The sequence below is a fragment of the Haliaeetus albicilla genome, chromosome 5 (assembly GCF_947461875.1).
Source record: "Haliaeetus albicilla chromosome 5, bHalAlb1.1, whole genome shotgun sequence".
Taxonomy (NCBI): Eukaryota; Metazoa; Chordata; class Aves; order Accipitriformes; family Accipitridae; genus Haliaeetus; species Haliaeetus albicilla.
This window is the reverse complement of record NC_091487.1, coordinates 50094402-50113861: the sequence shown is the minus strand read 5'-3', so window position 1 is coordinate 50113861 and position 19460 is coordinate 50094402. Positions and strand designations below refer to the sequence as shown.

The following is a 19460-nucleotide window of genomic DNA, read 5'->3' as shown; positions in this document are numbered from 1 at the left end:
AATCCACATATTAACTTACTGTGTTACCTTATAACAGCTGGAGTGATACAGAAAAGGATGGTTGGAAAATGAGAGCCATTTGCAACTAAGTATGGGCATAGGTATTAGACATGTCACTCCTAAGTTTCCAAGTTCCAGTATGGGGAGAAGGGAACAGGAATCAAAGCCTGTAATACAACTGACCACTAGTTTTGGAAGAAACTTGCTTCTTCTTGTGACTTGGATTTTCCACAGGCCTTTTTTTTTATCTCCAGCACATAATAGAATAAAACATTTACTATCTTTAAACTTTAAGAAAGTCAGGGTTTCCATCCTTGACATTTAGAACCACTGCCAAATCACAAAAGTAACTGTTAGCTTTAAAGCAGCACATTCATTTCTATGGTAGTGAATAAGCTAAAGAAAAAATAGCCGTGTATTAGCGAGAGGGTAAACTGCTATTTCTTCTTGAGAAAAGTTCCATTGTGCTTCATAAATAATAGGCCTCATCCCCACTGTTTACTACAGTGTTGCTGCATCTCACTGAATCATTAATTACAGTTTGTTTTTAAGAAAGGAAAGCACTGTCATTGCTCTTGTCTCAGCAGCAGAATTATTACAATATGGCAATGTGTTTGGTGGCACGCTAGCAATTTCCGATTTCTAAGAACACAAATGCACTATGACCTACAAAGACCAGGCTCTTCTCTGATCTTTTCATAGACTCCAAAAAGAACAGAAGCTTGCTTTGCTGTGCCTGCAGGGTAAACAAATGGTGATCAACCGCAGGGTTGTGACTGTTGACTACAACTAAAACAAGGCAAGAGCTATCAACTCAATCTTCTCCTCAGGGGTTATTGAGTTTAGGGGTAGAAAGCCATAACAAGGGGCACATTTCTGCTGAAAGCAACCAGAGAATTATTCTTTGGTGGTTCATTTTTTATTTGTATGGAACTAGGCATAAGGCCTCTGCAGATTGCTTCACAGAATCTACCTGTCATACCTGTTGCTGGCCTTTCCAGTTCCAGCAAGCCTTGTGTACCCAGTGTTTTATTTTTATTTTCCAGACTGCACGATCTTCTTTTCTCATCTCTCTTTCCTGCTATTGCAGTAGTTTCACTTTTCCCTTGCCCTGTTCCCTTGAGGCAGTTTTCTTCTTTTCCTCTGCTCTGGCATCTATAAGCATTTTGCTGGCCGGATCTTATGCTTATGTGATGACACAGTACCTCCAAAGGAGCCATAGTAAATCATAAATGCAGTATTGCTGAAGCCCTTAATGGACACTATCAGAAGATATTATCCTTATAAGTCTGTCCAGAAAAGAATGCTTAAGGAAAACCACCCTTTTCAGAGTGCTTAAATGAGTCTTCTGAGGGTGTAGGCTTCCTTGGAACAGCCTCTGGTTGACCAAGAAGTCAGTACAGAGAGAAGATGCAGAAAATAATCCTGTTGGGCATGTTACTTGGAGCAAAGTCCTTACCTGGAGAAATAGCTCCAGAGTTGTGGATATTAAATAACATATTCCTCATTAAGCTTCTCAGACTGCAGAAAGCCATCTGTTAAGAAAAGTGAATTACAGATACAGACCTTGGCTGTAGGCAGCTTGTCTCCTGGAACAGGCCCTTTGGATGTACATTATAGCTTTGTTTCTGGCCCTATCTTCTGCTCCTGACTGGACTCCCTGGATGGACTCTGTACCTGGTTCATCATTTGCCTTGTCTGGGAGTGTCAATACACCCTTATTAGCAGCATTTGGCTCTGTCCACCATTTTCAGTCCCTCTGGGACTGCTCTGGCCCTTGCTGCTCCCAAGAATGAGTCACTTTTTGCACTATGCTTAGTGCACAATGCACTATGGCTTCCACGTGCAACCTCCCTTGCTGCAGCTTTACCAAGGTGAAAATGTGTTCTCAATTCCAGATCAGCCTCTTTTAGTTCCAGTCTTTTCTTAATCTCAGTTTTTATCTTTGTTTATTCAAGTTTATCTCAACTTTTATTGAAGATTAATCTTTGTATTTTTGCACATATATTTTCCTAGCAGAATGTCAGCCTTCCAGCTCATCTTTTACAGAGACTTTTTTTGCCTTTCAAAATTACTGTTGTATTAATTTCTTATATGCTGCTTTAATAGATGGGAAGTGTAGTCTCAGAGATCCATTTATAGTGTACCCATCTTTTCACTTAACAAATACATTTTCATTTTTACCCTAATTGCCTGTGTATACTTAGTGTATGAGAACCAGTTTAATTTTATCTCAGCATTAGACCTCCATTCTAAAAGCCAGAGGTATAGCAAACTCAGGATGCTCTTACTTTCTGCCTTGCTAGTTTTTAGATTCACAAAGCTCATATGAGAAATATTAGGCCACACGGAACTGGCCTAAGTAAGAAGAAATACACTGAGTTGCCAAGTGCACTATGCCTGGAAAAAGGCAAAATAAATCCAAATTCATTTTTAGGGCATTATAGTAGGAGTTCATCCTTTTCTTGGACAGCTGTTACTTCTTCAAGAACATGGACACATGTGTGGGATGGGTTATGATGCAACAAGGTCTTCCTCAGGTTGTATCCATAACTGCTGAGTATCAGTCTTTAATGTTGCCATTGTAAGCTGTTTTAGAAGCTACATAATGAATGAGAACACAAGAGTGCTCTCAAAAATTTGTAGCCCTCACTCTCAGTAGCCTGGTGATGATGGTGATCCTGGAAAGCTTTATGGGTCGAATCAAAAGAAGACCTTTGGAGCAAAATGAAATGTTACAGACCTTCATTGTGTTTATATGTTTTGACATGATTAGGGCACCCTGTGGAAATTTAACTTTGAACAGCTTTTTATTTCACAAAGCCATCACTAAATAGGTATAGATTTAGAGTGACAGTCAGTGCTGAAGTGAGGGTAACCCTTGAGAGAGGGTGCACTATGTAGCCATGTATATTCACACATTGTATACAGTATTTACTCTCCAGTCAACAATATACAGTATATAAAGTATTTACAGTAATTTAATTGGTAGACTGCACAGCTTCACTGTTGTAGAGATTAATGTGGTTTATGGTGACAGCAGTGTTACAATGACAGATCCACTTGGTAGTCAGCCAGCTAACGAAGCAAGCTGGGGAAAAAAATATGTAGAGGATTTAGTAGAAGTTTTTGTACTTTTAGTAGAACATGTAAAGCTATTAGCAGTCACAAAACTTGCAGGTCACCCATCAGGAAGACCAGAGTCTTCCAGGTGATGTTTGCTTTGTCGTATGCAATCCCAATGCCTTATCCTGTGCTTTCCTTTCCCCATGGCCTTACTTTCATCTCTTGATCTCTTTTCTTTTTTTCTTCCTCTTATTCTTTTCCTTAGTGTGTCTCATTTACCTTTTTTCTTTCTCTGTTCTCCAATTTTGTCTCCCAGCACACTCACTTCCACTGGTTCTCCCATCACTCTGTTTTGTGTGCCTCTCAATTTTCCTTTTTCGTTTTCTTCTGTTTTCATTCTTAAGTCTCTTTTCCCACTCTTATTTTAGGCCTCAGCTTTACCATTAGTCAAGTGCTGCCTCTTCAAATTTATATTCTGTATGAAATATGAGAGGATTTGAATGGAAGCAAGTGATCTTTCACTCATGTCAACAGTAAGTATAGTTGTCCTTGGCTGTTCTGCCATTTTAATAATAGTATTTTTTTTCTCCAGTTGTTTCCATGGGTTATTAGGTCTTTAATACTTGAATGTTAATTTTAAATCTCTTCCAGGTTGAACATCTGACCAAGATTTCAACTACACTGTCCCATTTGAAAGGAGAGGAAAAGTTCCCTCTCTGCACAGTGCAAATAGTAGCACTGAAGAATTTCCAAGCCTGTAGAATATACTACAGCGACTGGCTTTTAAGACTGTGCTGGAAAGTTAGCAAAGATAGTCACAACAGAATAGTGGAATAAGCAGAAGACTGGGAAGGGGCTGTATAGTGAACTGCACTGTGGGAAATGTCCCAGGTTGAGTAATTCCCTCCAACCTCCCTAGAAAGCTCCTTGTACAGCTTCAATCTGGATTGCTTCAGACTTACTGTGCCATGTTACTGCATGCTGGTGAGCAGCTGTTGAGATCCATTTTGGAGGCTGCTGCACTTAAAAAAACAAACAAAAGCAACCCTCCCCCTTCTCCCCCAAACGGGTATTTGCTTGCATGCTATTTATTAGCATGAAAATATAGTTTTGGAGATTTCTTGGTAAAGCAGTGGTTGTAGACTGCAACATAGAAACTATGCATTTTGAAAACAACCACTACTATAACAACCAGATAGTAGTATCCAGCCGCTGCTGTGATCTCATTATATAGGAAGCATATTATGATCTCTTTTTTACATTCATTATTTTTACTTTTTTTTTTTTTTAGACTTGTTCAAGTAAATAACACAGTTTGTCTACACTAAGTTAAGAGGCACTCCTTGAGCTGATGTGTATAACTCCCTTTTTACAGTCTGACAAAGGGTTGGTTCTCCACTAGACTCAGCCTGCGCAGCTCCATTGACTTCATCTGGGAGCTTTCGGCCTAAATTTTTGTTCTAATTACATATCCAGCAATATGCAGTAAAAAGACTCTGTTGAACAACCAATTTAAGCACCGTTCTTATTAGCTAGCAGGTTCATGGAGGTTTTGCTCAAGCCATGTTTTCTAGAATGCTCTAAGTAAAAAAAGATTTAGCTCATTATGACATACAAAAATAGTATTGTAAAAAGGGAAATCTTTTTAGCTATTTTGCATTTTTTTTATGCATCAGCTGGTCCATCACAAGTCTGTCTGGTTTGTCACCCCTAGATACAGTTTCTAGCTACATTATTTCTTTTCATAATATTCTTTGGGATTTGTGGTTAATTTTTGAAAGGAAGTAATATGTTATGTACTTGGTGTCTTTGAATCCTTGAAGTTCAAGGTTCTCCCTTAAGGGTTCTCCCTAACCACTTTTGCTTGATCACTCAATGGCAGCTGCTGTTAGAAAAAGTACTGTGTTTCCCCAGGCAGGACGTTCCCTTATTGGACTCCTCTGTACCGCTTGAAAGTCTGAGCTGTTTCATGAAGAACCATCAGTGTCTGAACTGACTTCCCTACAGCTTGCAAAATCTGTTAATCCTGGGGATGTGCTATAGACACTGGTATAGAGAGGCATAAAGAACATGCTTATTGCAATATAAATCAATTATATCTGTATTGTTTACCAGAAATTTAGTGTAATATTGATTTAAATAATAGAAACAAGGCCATCGTGTCAAAGTGCTTACTTTTGCCATGTAAGTTTTTTTAGAAAGTAAATCAGTAATCAAATCGGATAAAAATAAAGGGAGCGTATCTTTATCTCTGAGTTTCTCAGCTATCAAGCTATACAATTTCTCGCCTGTTTTGGGGGTTTTTTTCTTCTCTGTTTCAACCAAAACACTTTTTCAAAGTTATTAATGCTGAGAGAAGATTTTTTCAGTTAAAGACAGGTGAGAATTGCTCATATTGTTCTTTTCTCCCTTTGTAAGGACTGATGCCACGGTTGACATTTTTTCAGAAATCTGCTGGTAGTGTTCTAATACCACAGGTGTGCTTTGTAAAAAATATTACTAGTAGTGCATCTACTTTACAGTCCTTATTCATTTTTTTGCCATATTTATTTGTCAGGATGGATTTAGTCTAGAGTAAGATGTCTTTTTTTTTTTTTTTTTTTTTAATGCATTATTATCCAACACTATACAACAAGTCAGAGCAAGGTTTTTTCCTTCATTGATTTTTCTGTTGTTAGGGCATATTTTTATAAAGTCAAATGTTTCAAGGTTTCTTTTTAATTATGGATTTTAAAATATAAATGTGATAATGGCAAAGTCTCAAAGTTCGGGCCTACGTTCTCTTTCGCTTGAGCCCATTAGCAGGTGCAAGATGAACAAGTTTTTCAGCTTGCTGTGGATGCAGTTGCCTTGAAGTTAGCCACAGGAACCCTACAGCATCTTCAGGTGTTTCCCTATCTAGTTGGTTATGCAAGTCTGTGGTTATTGTTTTATGCTCTCTCCACTACCTTCTTTTCTGACACCCATCTTTTGTTCCTGACGACTGGCTCTCTTTCCAGAACTGCAAAGATGTTCTCATTCAAAGCATTGTTTTCCTAATTCTGATCCACAGGAAATGGTTAGCAGCCTTCCACTGTGTTACAGCTCACCCATGGTCTCAGTGAAAAGCCTGCTGCAATGATCTGCTTGCTGGTCTGCTGGCAGGTCAGCAGACTGACCAAAAACTGTGGGTGACCTTCACCTACATGACACTAGACCAGTATTTTGTCTGGTTTCTTCTGTGGCTCCCAGCCTCTGAGCATAAAGTTAAATTAAGTTATCTCTGCAGAGTCTTTTCAGGGTACAAAGATACTCCGGAACAGAGAGCTTAAGTTCACTGGGACAGAAGCTCCAGTCTCTTCTTTACAGTCTAATGATTTAACCTGGGAGGTAACAATTCACCTCTGCATCCTGTTTTCTGTAGCGTTGTATGATAGATGAGCTAAAGTGAAACAGGAATAAGACACATGAGGAATTTATTCAAAGTTAGACACAGAGGTGGGGAGAGGGTGGGAATTTTCCAGTGATTACACCCTGGCCCATGAGACTTAATTATCCAAAACAGTCTGCTAACTAATGAAATTTGTTTGCATAGCTAACTCCCCTGATTAATTCTGGGGAGGTGTGTGGCTTTCCTTCCACTTCAGGGAGTTTCTTGTATAATTTTCTTCCAAAGGTGAATAACGTCATGTTTCCCTCAATGCAGCTGGCTTTGAGAATCAAACTCTCTATTCAGCAACTGAATTTTCAATCTCAAATGGTTTGATGGTTGCATCCACTACAGGAGTTTCTTTCTCCTGTTCAATATGTACCTTGTACAAGTTGCTAGCTCACGTTTCAGCCTATGCCATAGTACATATAAAGTACACCTTTTTCAGAGTAAACCCAGGCAGACGTGACACCTCATTCCATAATTTATCTACGTAAAGCTCTGGCAGTGTATAAGAAAAGATAGAATTATCACAACCACTAGTTTAAATGGCAAAAACTCTTTTGAACACCGGTGTGTCCTTTTTGTCCAGAAATTATTTGGATTTTCCTCTAAATTTGTTTTTGGTTTTTAACGGTTCAGCAAATTGTAGTGTTCATGCATGGTGATCTAGCCTACAAGTTGTTCTGTACATGGAATAGGTCATCAGCTGACAACACCAAACTCTACAGGTCAGTTAGTGTGAGATCTCTTTGGTAAAGTAATTTTCAGGACCTTCTTTTTTGGTGTTTGTTTTGATCATCTGGACACATTTCTAAAGACTAATGAAGAATTTTATTATTTATTTTTTTTTAGAGCAAAGTCCTCACCCTGGCATGGCATGAAAGTTAGGTAGGAATGGAATCTGAGTGAAGCCAATAAGTTTTGCTATAAGCAAAGTAGAACATTAATAGTTCCTTTTTATGCATGTCACGTCTCCTTTGGAAGTAACTGCTTGAAGTGCTGACTGCAGCTCAGTATTAACACAGGCATGGAAATAGAGATGAGTTAATACTTCCACTGGGTTAACATCATGCTGGACTAGCTGCATTTAAACAAACAGAACTCCTACATTTCCAGGATGAGATATGCTGTCTCATTTCACCTACTATTTAGCTGTGGACAGTAATGCAACATTTGCTGATGGCTGTCTGCGTGTATATTGTGCTTTCTGCTGCCATAATAGATCTATCAGGTCACAATCAGGAGATCATGCTCTAGTGATGTTATCTGATTTCACACCTGAAGCTGCTGGTAAATGTGGATATGAACCCAAGAGGGAAATAGAGTATTGCATAGAAGCTGACAAAGCTCAGAAACTCTGGTTTTTTTCCTTCTCAAAGACATAGAGAGGAAGAACCCAGTCCACATGAGAAGAACAGAATGTGAGGCTTCCCAGACTCTGTGATCACAGCTGCATACAAGGAGGTTTCTCATTCCAATGAAATCTTGTGGAGTAAATGTTAGCTACACATGATGGAAGAATACAGGTTTTCATCACATTCTTATTATGATTGTAATGGTCTTGCCCAGTGAACTTTGAATTCAGCAGTAATTTTTCTTGGCAGCCAGCATCTGAACATTATGAAGGGATAAATGAGACATCTCTTGACTTGAAACATTCTGCCTTACAGATTTTGAGAGAATATGTGATTCCAAACAGGATAATCCAATTCACTGTTTAGTGCGAGAGATTTTCCCACATATCTTTTGCACACAGCTGTCCCAGTACTAGCATTTATATTCCTGATTCATGCCCTGGGATTTCTGAGTCTTTTAGGCTGTCAAAACTACTGAAAAGCTTGGAAGCTAATGACAGAAGTCTCAGATGAAAAAAAAGGAACCTATGGATTTTAAGCATCTTGCAATGCATGGAGAATTGGGCTAGAAGCCAGCCTGGTTGTTCAAGGCAGAGTGATAGAGGCCAGTGGAGAAGTAATTCTTAAATCTGGCCTTTTTCCTGGGCTTGGAATTCTACTTTAGTCATGACTTGAGGTATATGAAGACCTGAAATTCCCAGTAAGAAAACCCCTTCTAGAGTTCAGAGGCTAGTTTGTCCTTTCAGTCAGGATGCTGGCTCAGTGTTGGTGGGGTTTTTAGCATGCATTCCTCTGAGAGGAAGTCTGATGCTTAGACTTGCTTAGAAAGTAGAAGACCCCGGTTCAGTGCTTTTTACTTCCAGGAAAAAAAGCCATAGATAGACCAGAGGGTAAACTGACACAAAGTTATCTTTACGTGTATCATGAGAGTGAGCCACTATGTAGCCTAGTACACAACATTCAAAAGTAAAGATAGCCAGCCAGAGAGGCTAATGTGGAAGGGTGTCCTGGAGTTGTGGTTCTCAGGAGTTAGTCAATGGCTTATTAATTATTACTTCCCATAACTAAAGATTAGCTTTCCCGTTCAGTGTTAGGTGAACAGTAATCAGTATTTCCTATCAATGATAAGAAATCTGATCACACTTTTTGGCTCTTGTGATCTTGGAGATTTTTGCATTTGAGCTTTCTGAGCACATTCAGTAGCAGAAATCAAAATCATTTTACTGACACAAACCACAGGTCTACATGGAATCCAAATGCTGAGGTAAGATTGTTGATGATCACAGCCTTGAGCTGAGACCCCCTGAATCCTTCCTGGTTTGTCCTTGAGGTATGTATGAGTCTATGTCTTGGTCTGGTGCTTTGTAGGCATCCATTTCTTGGTTTTGCTGTCTCAAAATGAATCAGTGCCCTGCCTTTTCAAGGCTCAGAGAAAGGAAGGGCCACACATTTACCAGTGAAAGTAGACAAAGCCCTCCTGCCCACAGCATGTTTTGCAAGAGGGAAGTGATGTCTCCTGCAAATGACAGGTGTGAATATTTTTTTTATTTCCTTTCAGCCATAACACTTGGTGGGAGAAGGTAAAAGTACTGTGTTCCAAATGATTGATGCCGCTTTCTGCAGGTGTTCCCTTTTTAAGTGTAGCATTAGAGAAGTCAGTATTTGAAAGTGCCAAGGGAATTCCAGTACACTGTGGCTTCACTATCTGTCTTTCTGGGTGCAATAATCATGGCCAGAGATGCAATATGTGCCAGTGGAGGAATGAATTTTTCATATACTGTGTGTGATAGTCCCCAGCAAGTGAAACCAAGGGATGTCTTGAATTGTGTAAAGCTAGGCTGAGATAATAGCAAAGCCTGTATGGATGAGTTAAATGAGCATGATTAGCCCCTTGTCACAGTTTTCCGTGGTTATACTGCATAGCTACAATGCATGCAAATGTTGTTCTGCTATAGCAACATGACTCATTTGTTCTTTTAAAGACATTTCTGTTACATCAAGGGGATCATTTTTGGAAAACTGATCATTTTCACTCAGTCAGTTAACTGTCTTGCCTTTTCCAAATGTGCCTGGTTATCTTCTGAGTAAGCTTGGAGAATGTGAGGCTGAATGACTACTGGTCGGGTCTCTCTGACTACAGGCAGAAAATACCCTGAATGAATACATGGCTTGTATGTCATGCCAGTATTATTCATACACATACTATCTAAGAAAGCAAGCAATTCAGCAAACCAGTAAATGTTTTTTTCTGATAGTGAACTGAAGAATGCACACTAAGGAGCAGATAATGCCTCTTTCTCAGAGGATTTTCTTAGTTGTTTGGGCTTGTACAAATAATTCTTAAATTGGTACAGAATAACTCCATTAACAAAGCCCAAAATCTTCTTCGTGTTATACAAACTACACTTTATGAAAAAGCAACTTTGTATCACAATTAATAAATTATAAGTAGTAAGATTTTAGATGACTTTAAATGTTGATATAATAAAAATATGAGGTTGTCTATTGTCATGTTGTCTATTTCAAAATTATTTTTGTTTAGAATATACGATCCAAGGTATTTTCACTGAATTTGGAAAAGTTTATAATAGAAAGGTGTGTCTGTGTGAGAGAACATATTGATGTATGTGCTACTTAATAGAAGAGACAGAATTTCTTGTTTATAAAACTTTAAGTCCGCAGTAGTCATTTGATATAAGCCAGAAGGAAAAAAAACCCCACTGGGTAACCTGAAAAAAATGCTGCCTGCATACAGCCCATATGATTTGTGTGTAAATGGACAATGATATACCCTTGTCACTTGAAAATATGAAAATTAAAGTAAGGCAGAGGTAGGTTTATAAAAAATTAAAGCTTTTCTTAAAATGGCTGTAAGGAGAACATAGGCATTATTTTTTAAATACTGTTGTGGCTTTGTTGTTTCACTGACATAACTGTTCTGCCAAAAAAAACCCCAATCAAACAAAAAAACTGTCTGTTTACTATAGTCATGGTGTGCTCAAGAGTTATACAGGCACTGCTTGTTCTAGCTTGCAATTTCAGATAAATCCCAGCCTAAGTACTTGTGAAACGGCTCTTGACTGTCCTGGAACTGGTGAGAGTTACTGAATGGAAACCGAACAGCAGGGATTTCCCAGGTTTGGTCCTTGTTAACTTAGAAGCACTGAATTCCTTCATTTACATTGCTCAAAAATGTCTCCCCCATCTCTGGAAAACCGAGTTATGCAAGCTTGAAGGCTAGCAGACCGCTGCTGTCTTTAGGTGTAGTCTGCTCTGCTGCCAGTCCTGTAAAAATTCCTGTGACATGAGTGGAGAGTTACAAGGTAGGAGGTATGCTCAGCGTCACAGCAGGCAGAGGCAGCCGAATTAATGACTTCTTGGTTATTAATTCTACTCTTAGGGATCACCATAACCAACACGTAAGAAAGAACAAGCCTCAGCTCGCTGGGTTGCCTTTAGTTTTACTTTTCTGCTTGCAAAGGCAGCTCTTGCTGCAGCCAACAGGAGCATTCTGGGCTTTGGGTTAATCATACAGTACTCATATATTTTGTAATGAAATTATTCAGGAGACATTGACATAGAGACTTTCAGTTTTTAAAGTTCTTACTGTATTCTAGGACACTTTCATATTTTTATTAACACCATTCTCTGTTTGCTTTTAGGCAAAATGAGACGAACCAAAAGCCTGTGCAAACTAGAACAACAATTGCAACAGCACACAGTTACATGGTATATGCCTGGCATTACATTGCAGGTATGTCAAGATTAAAAGTACTAAGATAGAGGTCCTAATTAACACATGCACACTGTTTTCACAACCAGCAGCTTTTGAAATATGAATTCACTGGATCAAACTCTCTCAAATCTTGTCTCTTTCTGTACTCCAACTGTATGTGGAAGACACATCTGCAGTTTGTTTTCTACAATTATTCACTTTGTTTTAATATGTAGTATGCCTATTCTCTCCAGAGAAGTTTGCATGCAGATCATCATCTAAGATTCTATTTTTCTAGGCACTGATTGATTACTTTTGGCTGGTGTTTGGACAAAGAGCAATTGAAAGGGAAGAGCAAGAGTTACATCGCCGTGGGTTTTGTTCCAAGGAGGGTACCACATGCTTTAAGCTTGGTGATGCAAACCAAAAAACAATGCACAAGCATACAAGAGGACACAGAAACAGCCTGAACAAAAATAGCATAGGGACTGCAGGTACCAAAATGTTTGTGCATGTATCTGGGGGCTGGTTTTGTATTTCTGCAAAGCAAACTTTATTTTAAAATATTCTGCAGCAGAAGAAGACCAGTTAGGATCTTTAGCACTTGAGAAAATAATCACTTGTTTCCTACTTACTTGCTCAATTTTCCCCTCAAAGCATCATAAACTTGTTTTGGAAATTTTTTTTAGCTGGAAAATTATTACAGGAACAGCCAGAAACAAGCAATAATTATAGTAATGCATTAAAAAATAAGGTACTGTTGGAACCAGAAAAGCAGCAAAACAACCTGCTTGTGGCTTATTTCCTGGGTGAGAGAAAGAGCTCAGGGTGTGACTGGGAAGAGGAGGTTTATGCCATGGAAATGTAGTAATCACCACCCATGAATAAGGAGGTGTTGACTAATGGGAAGTAAAGTTTTGGGGTGCAGATGGCTAACAGGGGACCTAGCTTCATTCTCTGCGTCCTGCCTATGACTCTGAGAAGGGCTCTCCGTCTTTTTTACCCTATCTGGCTCTGCATTTGGCGTTAGTCAGGATTAAATCAACTGCATACACAGCGCTGATGACTACCTTGCTGTAACTATGCCTATGAACGTTCCTTTGCATTTAAGAACAAGACCCAGGATTCTGGTCAGATTCCAAGTCACTGTGTTGTTCCTCCTTAAATTCTCACATATATTCATCTGACATAAACAACTGTCAAAAAAAATATGCTTTCAATCAATTGCTGTATTGTAGTGACAGACAAATTTATCCTTAAATGTAGCCTGCAGTGAGAGTCAATTGATGATGATGGACTGCTAAATAAATAGCAGTTGTTGCCCATTATAAGTACCCATAGAATAAACATTGACTAGATATTGCTGTGTAAAATTGGTGGATGGAGAAGGTGAAATTGATGTGTTTTGTAATTTACTTGGTAGTTTTAAAGTTGAGATGTAAATTGTACAGTATATCTGATACAAAAGCCAAACATTTGTTTCATGCCACTCAAAAGATAACAGCAAAATCATGTGAATCGTTAGCTATCAGATATGACAGGTACTGAAATAAAGTTCCTGTCTCTTAAAGAGGCAAAACTGATGGAGCTTAGAACATAGTGATCAGGAAAGAAAAAAGAAAATGTTGCTAGAATGGAAAGTAAACCTAACAGAAAAGTGAACTTCACTATTAGAAGCTACTGTGTTAATTAAGTTTCTGTTGAATAATGCTGGATTGGCAGCTTGGAATATGAAGGCCTTTTTAATTAAGAAAAAAAAAATCACACTCACTTGAAAAGTACTTTAGAAATGGCATTAGATGAGTTGTCTTGTATTCTCTAAGTAGAACAGATAAATAGTTTGATTCCTGGTATTTGAAAGAGTACATGTTGCCAGGTTTTCCTCTCTTCCTTGTTAGAGTGTCATAGCTTGCTCACTCAAGAACAAGATATTACACTGGATGGTCCTCTAGCCTAATTCCTTAAAAACTGCCAATTTTTATATCCCCTTCAGATTTTTTTTGAAAGCCCACGTATGTCTGAATCATAGGAATCTTTACTAGTTCATGTTTTGGGTGGGTTGTTACCAATATGTAACACGATTGCTCTGCCTTTAGTGGATGCTAATTAAGGGGAAAAACATTTAAAACACATGCAGAAGCTAAGATTTTCCCAGTTTGGTGTAATTTCCCATTCTCAGCTTAAGAGAATGCTGGTTACAATCATCTGGTGTGGTGTGGTAACTATTGGCTGGATCTGCACTCAGCTGAAATTGTTACTAACAGTCTACAGAGCCTTCCTTAGTTTCTCTCTCTCTCTCTCTTACCCCATGTGATCTGCTGTTTCAGTCTCTTTGTGACTCCCTGAGATTAAGCTTCTCACTAATTATATCAGGGCATTCCCCAGTTGATATGGGAGGCTGGAACTGGAAAATGTCCTCTGTGGGACAGGAGTGGAAAATCTCCCACAGTGAGCTCCAGGAGTTTCAAAGCATAGGGGTTTTTTTTTGGCAAGGATTTCCTCATACTGAGGAGTACAGGAGGAATATTTATACTGGATTTACATTTTAAAGAGCCCAGAAATTGTCTAAAAATTGTCTGTAGCTGAGATATTAAAGTAGCGTTTGAATTTGAAAGGGTCTCTGCTGCTCTGCCCAGCAGTGGTGCCTCAGAGTGAAATCGGTGTTTGGAGGAGAAAATCACAGCAGAATTTTCTAAGCTTGCATGGAGATGGTTGGGTGCAGGCAGAGCAGATTTAGCCCTTTAACAAGAGGCTGAACTATACTCAAGCAGGAGGGAGAGAAGAGGTTTGCTGGTGAGAGATGCTCCAAAGGATGAAAGTGGTGTCCGTTCAATTCTGTCTTGCCAGCACTGAGGTTCTAGAGGATGCAGCCAGTTTGGCTGGTGTAGGTTGTTTTGCTCAAATGTGAGCTTGGTAAATAATCAGGAAATTCCAGGGCAAATGGTGGGTTTTTTTCTGTCTCCTTGCCCTAGGTCATCTGCGAAAATGCTCATCTCAATAGCTTAACACACAGTGCTCGCTCTCCCTGTTGCTTTTTTACTGGCTTCCCCACAGAGCCACTGTCTTTCGCCTGGCACTAGATATCCCTAGGTTCCCCACTAAGTATCATAAGAAACAGTTAGGTAAAACCATCTGAAATTAACTAAGAAAGGAAATAAACTGATAATTACATAGACATACAGTTTGAAGAGAACAGTATGACAGTCCCAAAATCAAACATTCAAAAAGTAGGAAATGGCAGAAGCAGGTTTGTCTGCGCTTCCATAATTTTAGCTGCTTTATACATCTGATTACAATGCATTCTCCAGTGCATGATCACATGCTTCCTCCTCTCCTCACCCTCCCAGGACCCTGGACTCACTTAGTGCATGACATAGACATTGCTTACTTAACGAGCATCTTTTCAGCGTTCTGTTTATGCCTCATTATTCTATGTTTGGCGGTTTGGGACTGTGTCTGATGACCAGAAAGCCATGTGCTTTGAGATGACTCATTCCTTTCTATAGTGCCTGAATGCTTCAAAAGCAGTAGTTTGTCTTTACAAAGGCTCCTGAGACAAGCAAATCTTATCACCTCCAGGAGGTTTTAGGACTAAAAGAAACAATTAGCTTCATTTGAGACAGTACAGTTCTATTTGTTAACACCATCTGCAGTTCTGACAAAACTGAGACAAGCAGGAGATCATGTTTTAGAATATGTAGGAGTAAACTGAACTTCATACCTTCAAAGTGTCGTGCTCTCTAACTTTACTTACAGCTGTGAACCAATGAGAGTTCTTTTACTGCACCTGAAGCTTCAGTTCAGACACCCAGCAGTTAACATGCAGCCTTCACTTGTTTAAATAAAATAAAATATTAGTTCAAGTAACTTCTCCAGTTTCAGGTAGAAAATACATGGCAGAAATCGGTGTTTGGAGGAGAAAATCACAGCCTTCCACTGCAACCCTGACCGCATCTTTTTCTCCTGCAGTCCCTTATTCCAACTGCTATACACCTCCCAGTCTCTATGAGGATTATGGGTGCTACGAACATTAATCACTTGTACTTCAGAGCTTTCCTGCCTTCTCAAAGTGTTTTGTAGCATGCATGCTGAATAAGGTATTGCAAAGGAGGAAAATATATGATCATGAAATTGTGAAATACAACAGGACTGAATTATGGTTATACACTGATGAATTTCCTCATTTTGGAACCTTAACCTTGCAACCAAAAAAAAGGAGATGTTCTATGGAACCTGCTTGGTTTTCAAAAAGTGTAATGAAAAAAAGCCTCCAGAAGTGCTGCCTTGTAGAGAACTATCTTGAGCTGTTATCACAGACTTTGCATCAGTTAACAGTGATGCTTATCTGTGGTAGGCTGATGCTTACAACCAGACCATCACTAGAGGAAAAATGAGGGTGAGGTAGATGACAGTGAGGGCCTAGCACAGAGTGACCATATTTCTGGAATACATTTGCTGTACGCCCAGTGGGACAATGCTTCTGGCAGGAGAAGAGGATATGTCTTGAGAGAAACAGTATGAGTGTGGACATGGCTGCCATTTTTATTTCTTTCAACACACAGCTGAGCTTTTCTATTGCTTCTATTCTATGCTGCAATTTCCCTCTTGCTTTCTGTCCTGTTTCCTTACTGAGTCAGCCCAGGTCTGCTTCTCTCCCTGCCAGGTCTTTCAACAGGCTTCATTTTGCAGTCCACTTGTATATGGGTCAACTCTTGTCCTCTCCTTGACTCTGACAGCTTCATTTTTCTGGGGTTTGTGTGGTTACATGGAATTTGGCAGTTTCAGGGATAGTTGTGCTGAGCCCCACGCTTGGGCATGCCGTGTGGAGGTGGAATATTTGATAATCATAGCTGCAAAGAGCCACTGGGTGTATATGAGATGCAGTTACTCTTAGAATTTTCACAGCACTCATAGGATTGGAATATGGCATGCTCCTGATGCAATAACCACTCCCATGTAAAACTGTAAAGTATGTGGGTGTTAGAAGAATTGAAAGAATAAAAGTGTCAGAAGTATGGATATTTGAATAAAACAATACATTCTTAATTTCATGTTTTGAAAAGACCAAACTATTCTGGTTGAAATTTTCCAAAACCTAAATTTACCTTAATAAAGCAGACACCCCGAAAAATTTTGTTTCAAAATTTAGCAGACCCTTAAAACACGATTTTTTAAACAGATATTGTTACATGGCTTTAGTAGGTGGAGCAACCAATAGTAGCTACTAAGTGACCAGCACATGGAAATATGTTTCTATCTACATAAGTATTACCTGGAACCCAAGCAACAGTCTAAAATTATAGGACTGTGTGTTTTATTTCCAATCTTAGAGCCTTAAAACTTATTTATTTAAGGATTTTTTTTCCCTCACCAGAAGGCATTTCCCTGCATAGCCAGTATCTCCTTCCTTTCTTCCCCTTTGCCTGCATATAATAAAATGTTTTTCTTGATCTACAATATTGAAATGAAATTGAGCCCTGTCTGGCATCCTTTCAAAAAGACAGATATGTAGGGAGGATATTTGAGCTATTAGCTAAACCTTGTATATAAAATTTTCCATTCTTTTTTAATAATGTTTTGGCATTTTCTTATGCTTTTTATTCTTCGTAAAAATATGACCTAAAAATACTTCATGAAAAACTGAGCCAGATCCTCAAATGGAGGAAGAAAAAGGAAAGGTTCTTGCAGGGCTCTGGAACATACAGGCAGAGGAAATGAGCCAGATTTCACCCTCCTTCCGTAGATTTTGTTTCAAAATGGATGGCAAAGACAAAAAAACTTCTGCAGATTTCTTAGGATTTCTGTGAGCAGCCAACGTTTCCTCTGAATTGCCTGAAGTAATTTCAAGGGGGAGCTGTACACTTACAACAAAAAAAGTGAAATATACAGTAGTGCTCATAGCGCTAGTGCTCTGGTATCTGTTGCACAGTTATTTGTATATACGTGTACTCCAGTCTTGGGACTCACTGGAAAGATATTATATTCTGCTCTTTCTCCCCTTCATTTTTATTTCCCTTCTCTTCTTCTCATACATTTCCCCTTTTTTATTTTCTCTCTCTCTTCCACAACTCTTTGCTTCCTCTCTACAACTCGTTTTTATTACTCACATTGAACCACAGATTAGGTTGCTGAGATTCTATGCCATTACTTGCAAGTCAAAAGACTGCCTCTTTGTTAAAAAGAAAAAAAAAGAAAAGAGAGACACACACACCCCAACTCTCCATCGTGTAAAGATTCCATGTAGAGCTCTTGAAGGATTTATATTCTTTTCCATCACACTCACAGACAGGTACATGCCAAATCTGTTTTCACATCCATGAAGGAAAAGTTGGACTCGTTTGGAAGAAAAAAAATTAACAATGCTACATTTGTATTTTCACAGCTGACGACCACACACTTCACGGTGAGTATGTTAGGATCTGCCCTTCCAGGTATGGGTGCACAGTGATAAAACTTCAAGGAAATTCATAACATCAAATGCTGTGTGAGAAAAGGACAAAGAGACTCTTTCTAATACTCTCCCTCTTCCAATGTCTCTGCAAAGGAAAATCAACTGCAATCTGTAGTCTGCTTTCTGAGACTAAGAAACTTGGAATATTTCCTTTGTAAATCAACACTGCAATTGGAGGTTAATGAGGCCCATAGGCCCTCTTTTTCTAAGCCCAATGGTCTTGGTCAAATGCTGCTGAAGGCAATTTTCTCACAACAGTTGTGACTGACTTTTCATTCAGATACCTGGTATTTGTGTTTGGACATTCATGATGATAATTATTCAGAACTTCATGATAAGAACAAGTTTAGGGTCAAAATTCTTTGCTTCTGAATGCACATTTATGCAATCATATTAAATTTGAGATTTGAAGGGCAAATTTAGAAACCTTGGATAATTGCAGAGTAACAAACTGTTCAAGATTCATTGTACTTTCTTGATTTCTGCAGATACCAAATCACTGCTGCTACCTTTTTCAATGTCAAGGAGTTGAGAAGAAAAAACCAAACAAACCCAAGAACAAAAAACAGTATTTGGTGTTCTACATTCATACAAGGTATTGTGCTGTTATCACTAAATGTTCTTTTGTGGTTAATACTTGTGATCAACCTCATGTAGCAAGTCATCAGTTTATGATGCGCTGCACAAACATTGTGGGAAAAGATGTTTCCTCATCCCCAAAAGGTGTACTACACAATAAGAGACAAAGCATTACTAAATCCAGGAGAAAAAATCAAATAGTGGTTAAGTTAGTTGTCAGCATGAAGAGTATTACAATTCTATGACTTCATTCAGTAATGAGGTTGTAAATCATAGATATGACAGTGGAAAAAATTCCAGTGTTATTTTTAGATAATGCATGTTCAGTAAGGCAGGATGAATACTCTGTGTAAGCTGAGGGCTCACATAAAAAGCTGTTGATAAACTGCAGAAATTCTAGAGCAAGGCATGGCAGCAAAATGATTATGGTCTGGAAAGACTGACTTGGGAGGAAAATGTGAAATGATAACTCAGAGGGAATTGTGATAACAGTCTGCAAAAGCTGAAGCATGTGAATGCCAAAGAAGGAGAGGAGTTTACTGTAGTGCAAAGGAAGTACTACCAGAATTACTAAGCTGAAAAATTTGGAGGAAGTATAGCTATGAGACTGCAAAATGCTTTAAAGTAGACTTAAAAAATAAGACTGGACAAATGGCAAAAAATATAGTGCAGGAACCATCCTGAACATTGCAACTGGGTAATCTACTGTTATATCCCAGCCTTATAGACTTCCTTCTGCCACAATGTTTTTCTGCCAGTAACCTCAACATTCATGTGGAGCCAGTATGCTGCATTTCTGACTGTCATATTACTGATTATGAACAATGTTATGATAGGCCGTGTAAAAAAGGTAAAGGCCTAATGGGTGACCTACTTCAAATC

At 38.8% G+C, this 19460-nt stretch overlaps 1 long non-coding RNA gene across 1 annotated transcript; it reads left to right on the top strand.

Moving 5' to 3' along the window:
* Positions 1-11495: 11495 nt before the first annotated feature.
* On the top strand, positions 11496-18538 carry LOC138685339 (uncharacterized). The gene is made up of 3 exons (XR_011324572.1): positions 11496-11587; positions 11847-12042; positions 18488-18538. It is a non-coding gene; the product is annotated as an uncharacterized lncRNA (long non-coding RNA).
* The last annotated feature ends 922 nt before the right edge of the window (positions 18539-19460 follow it).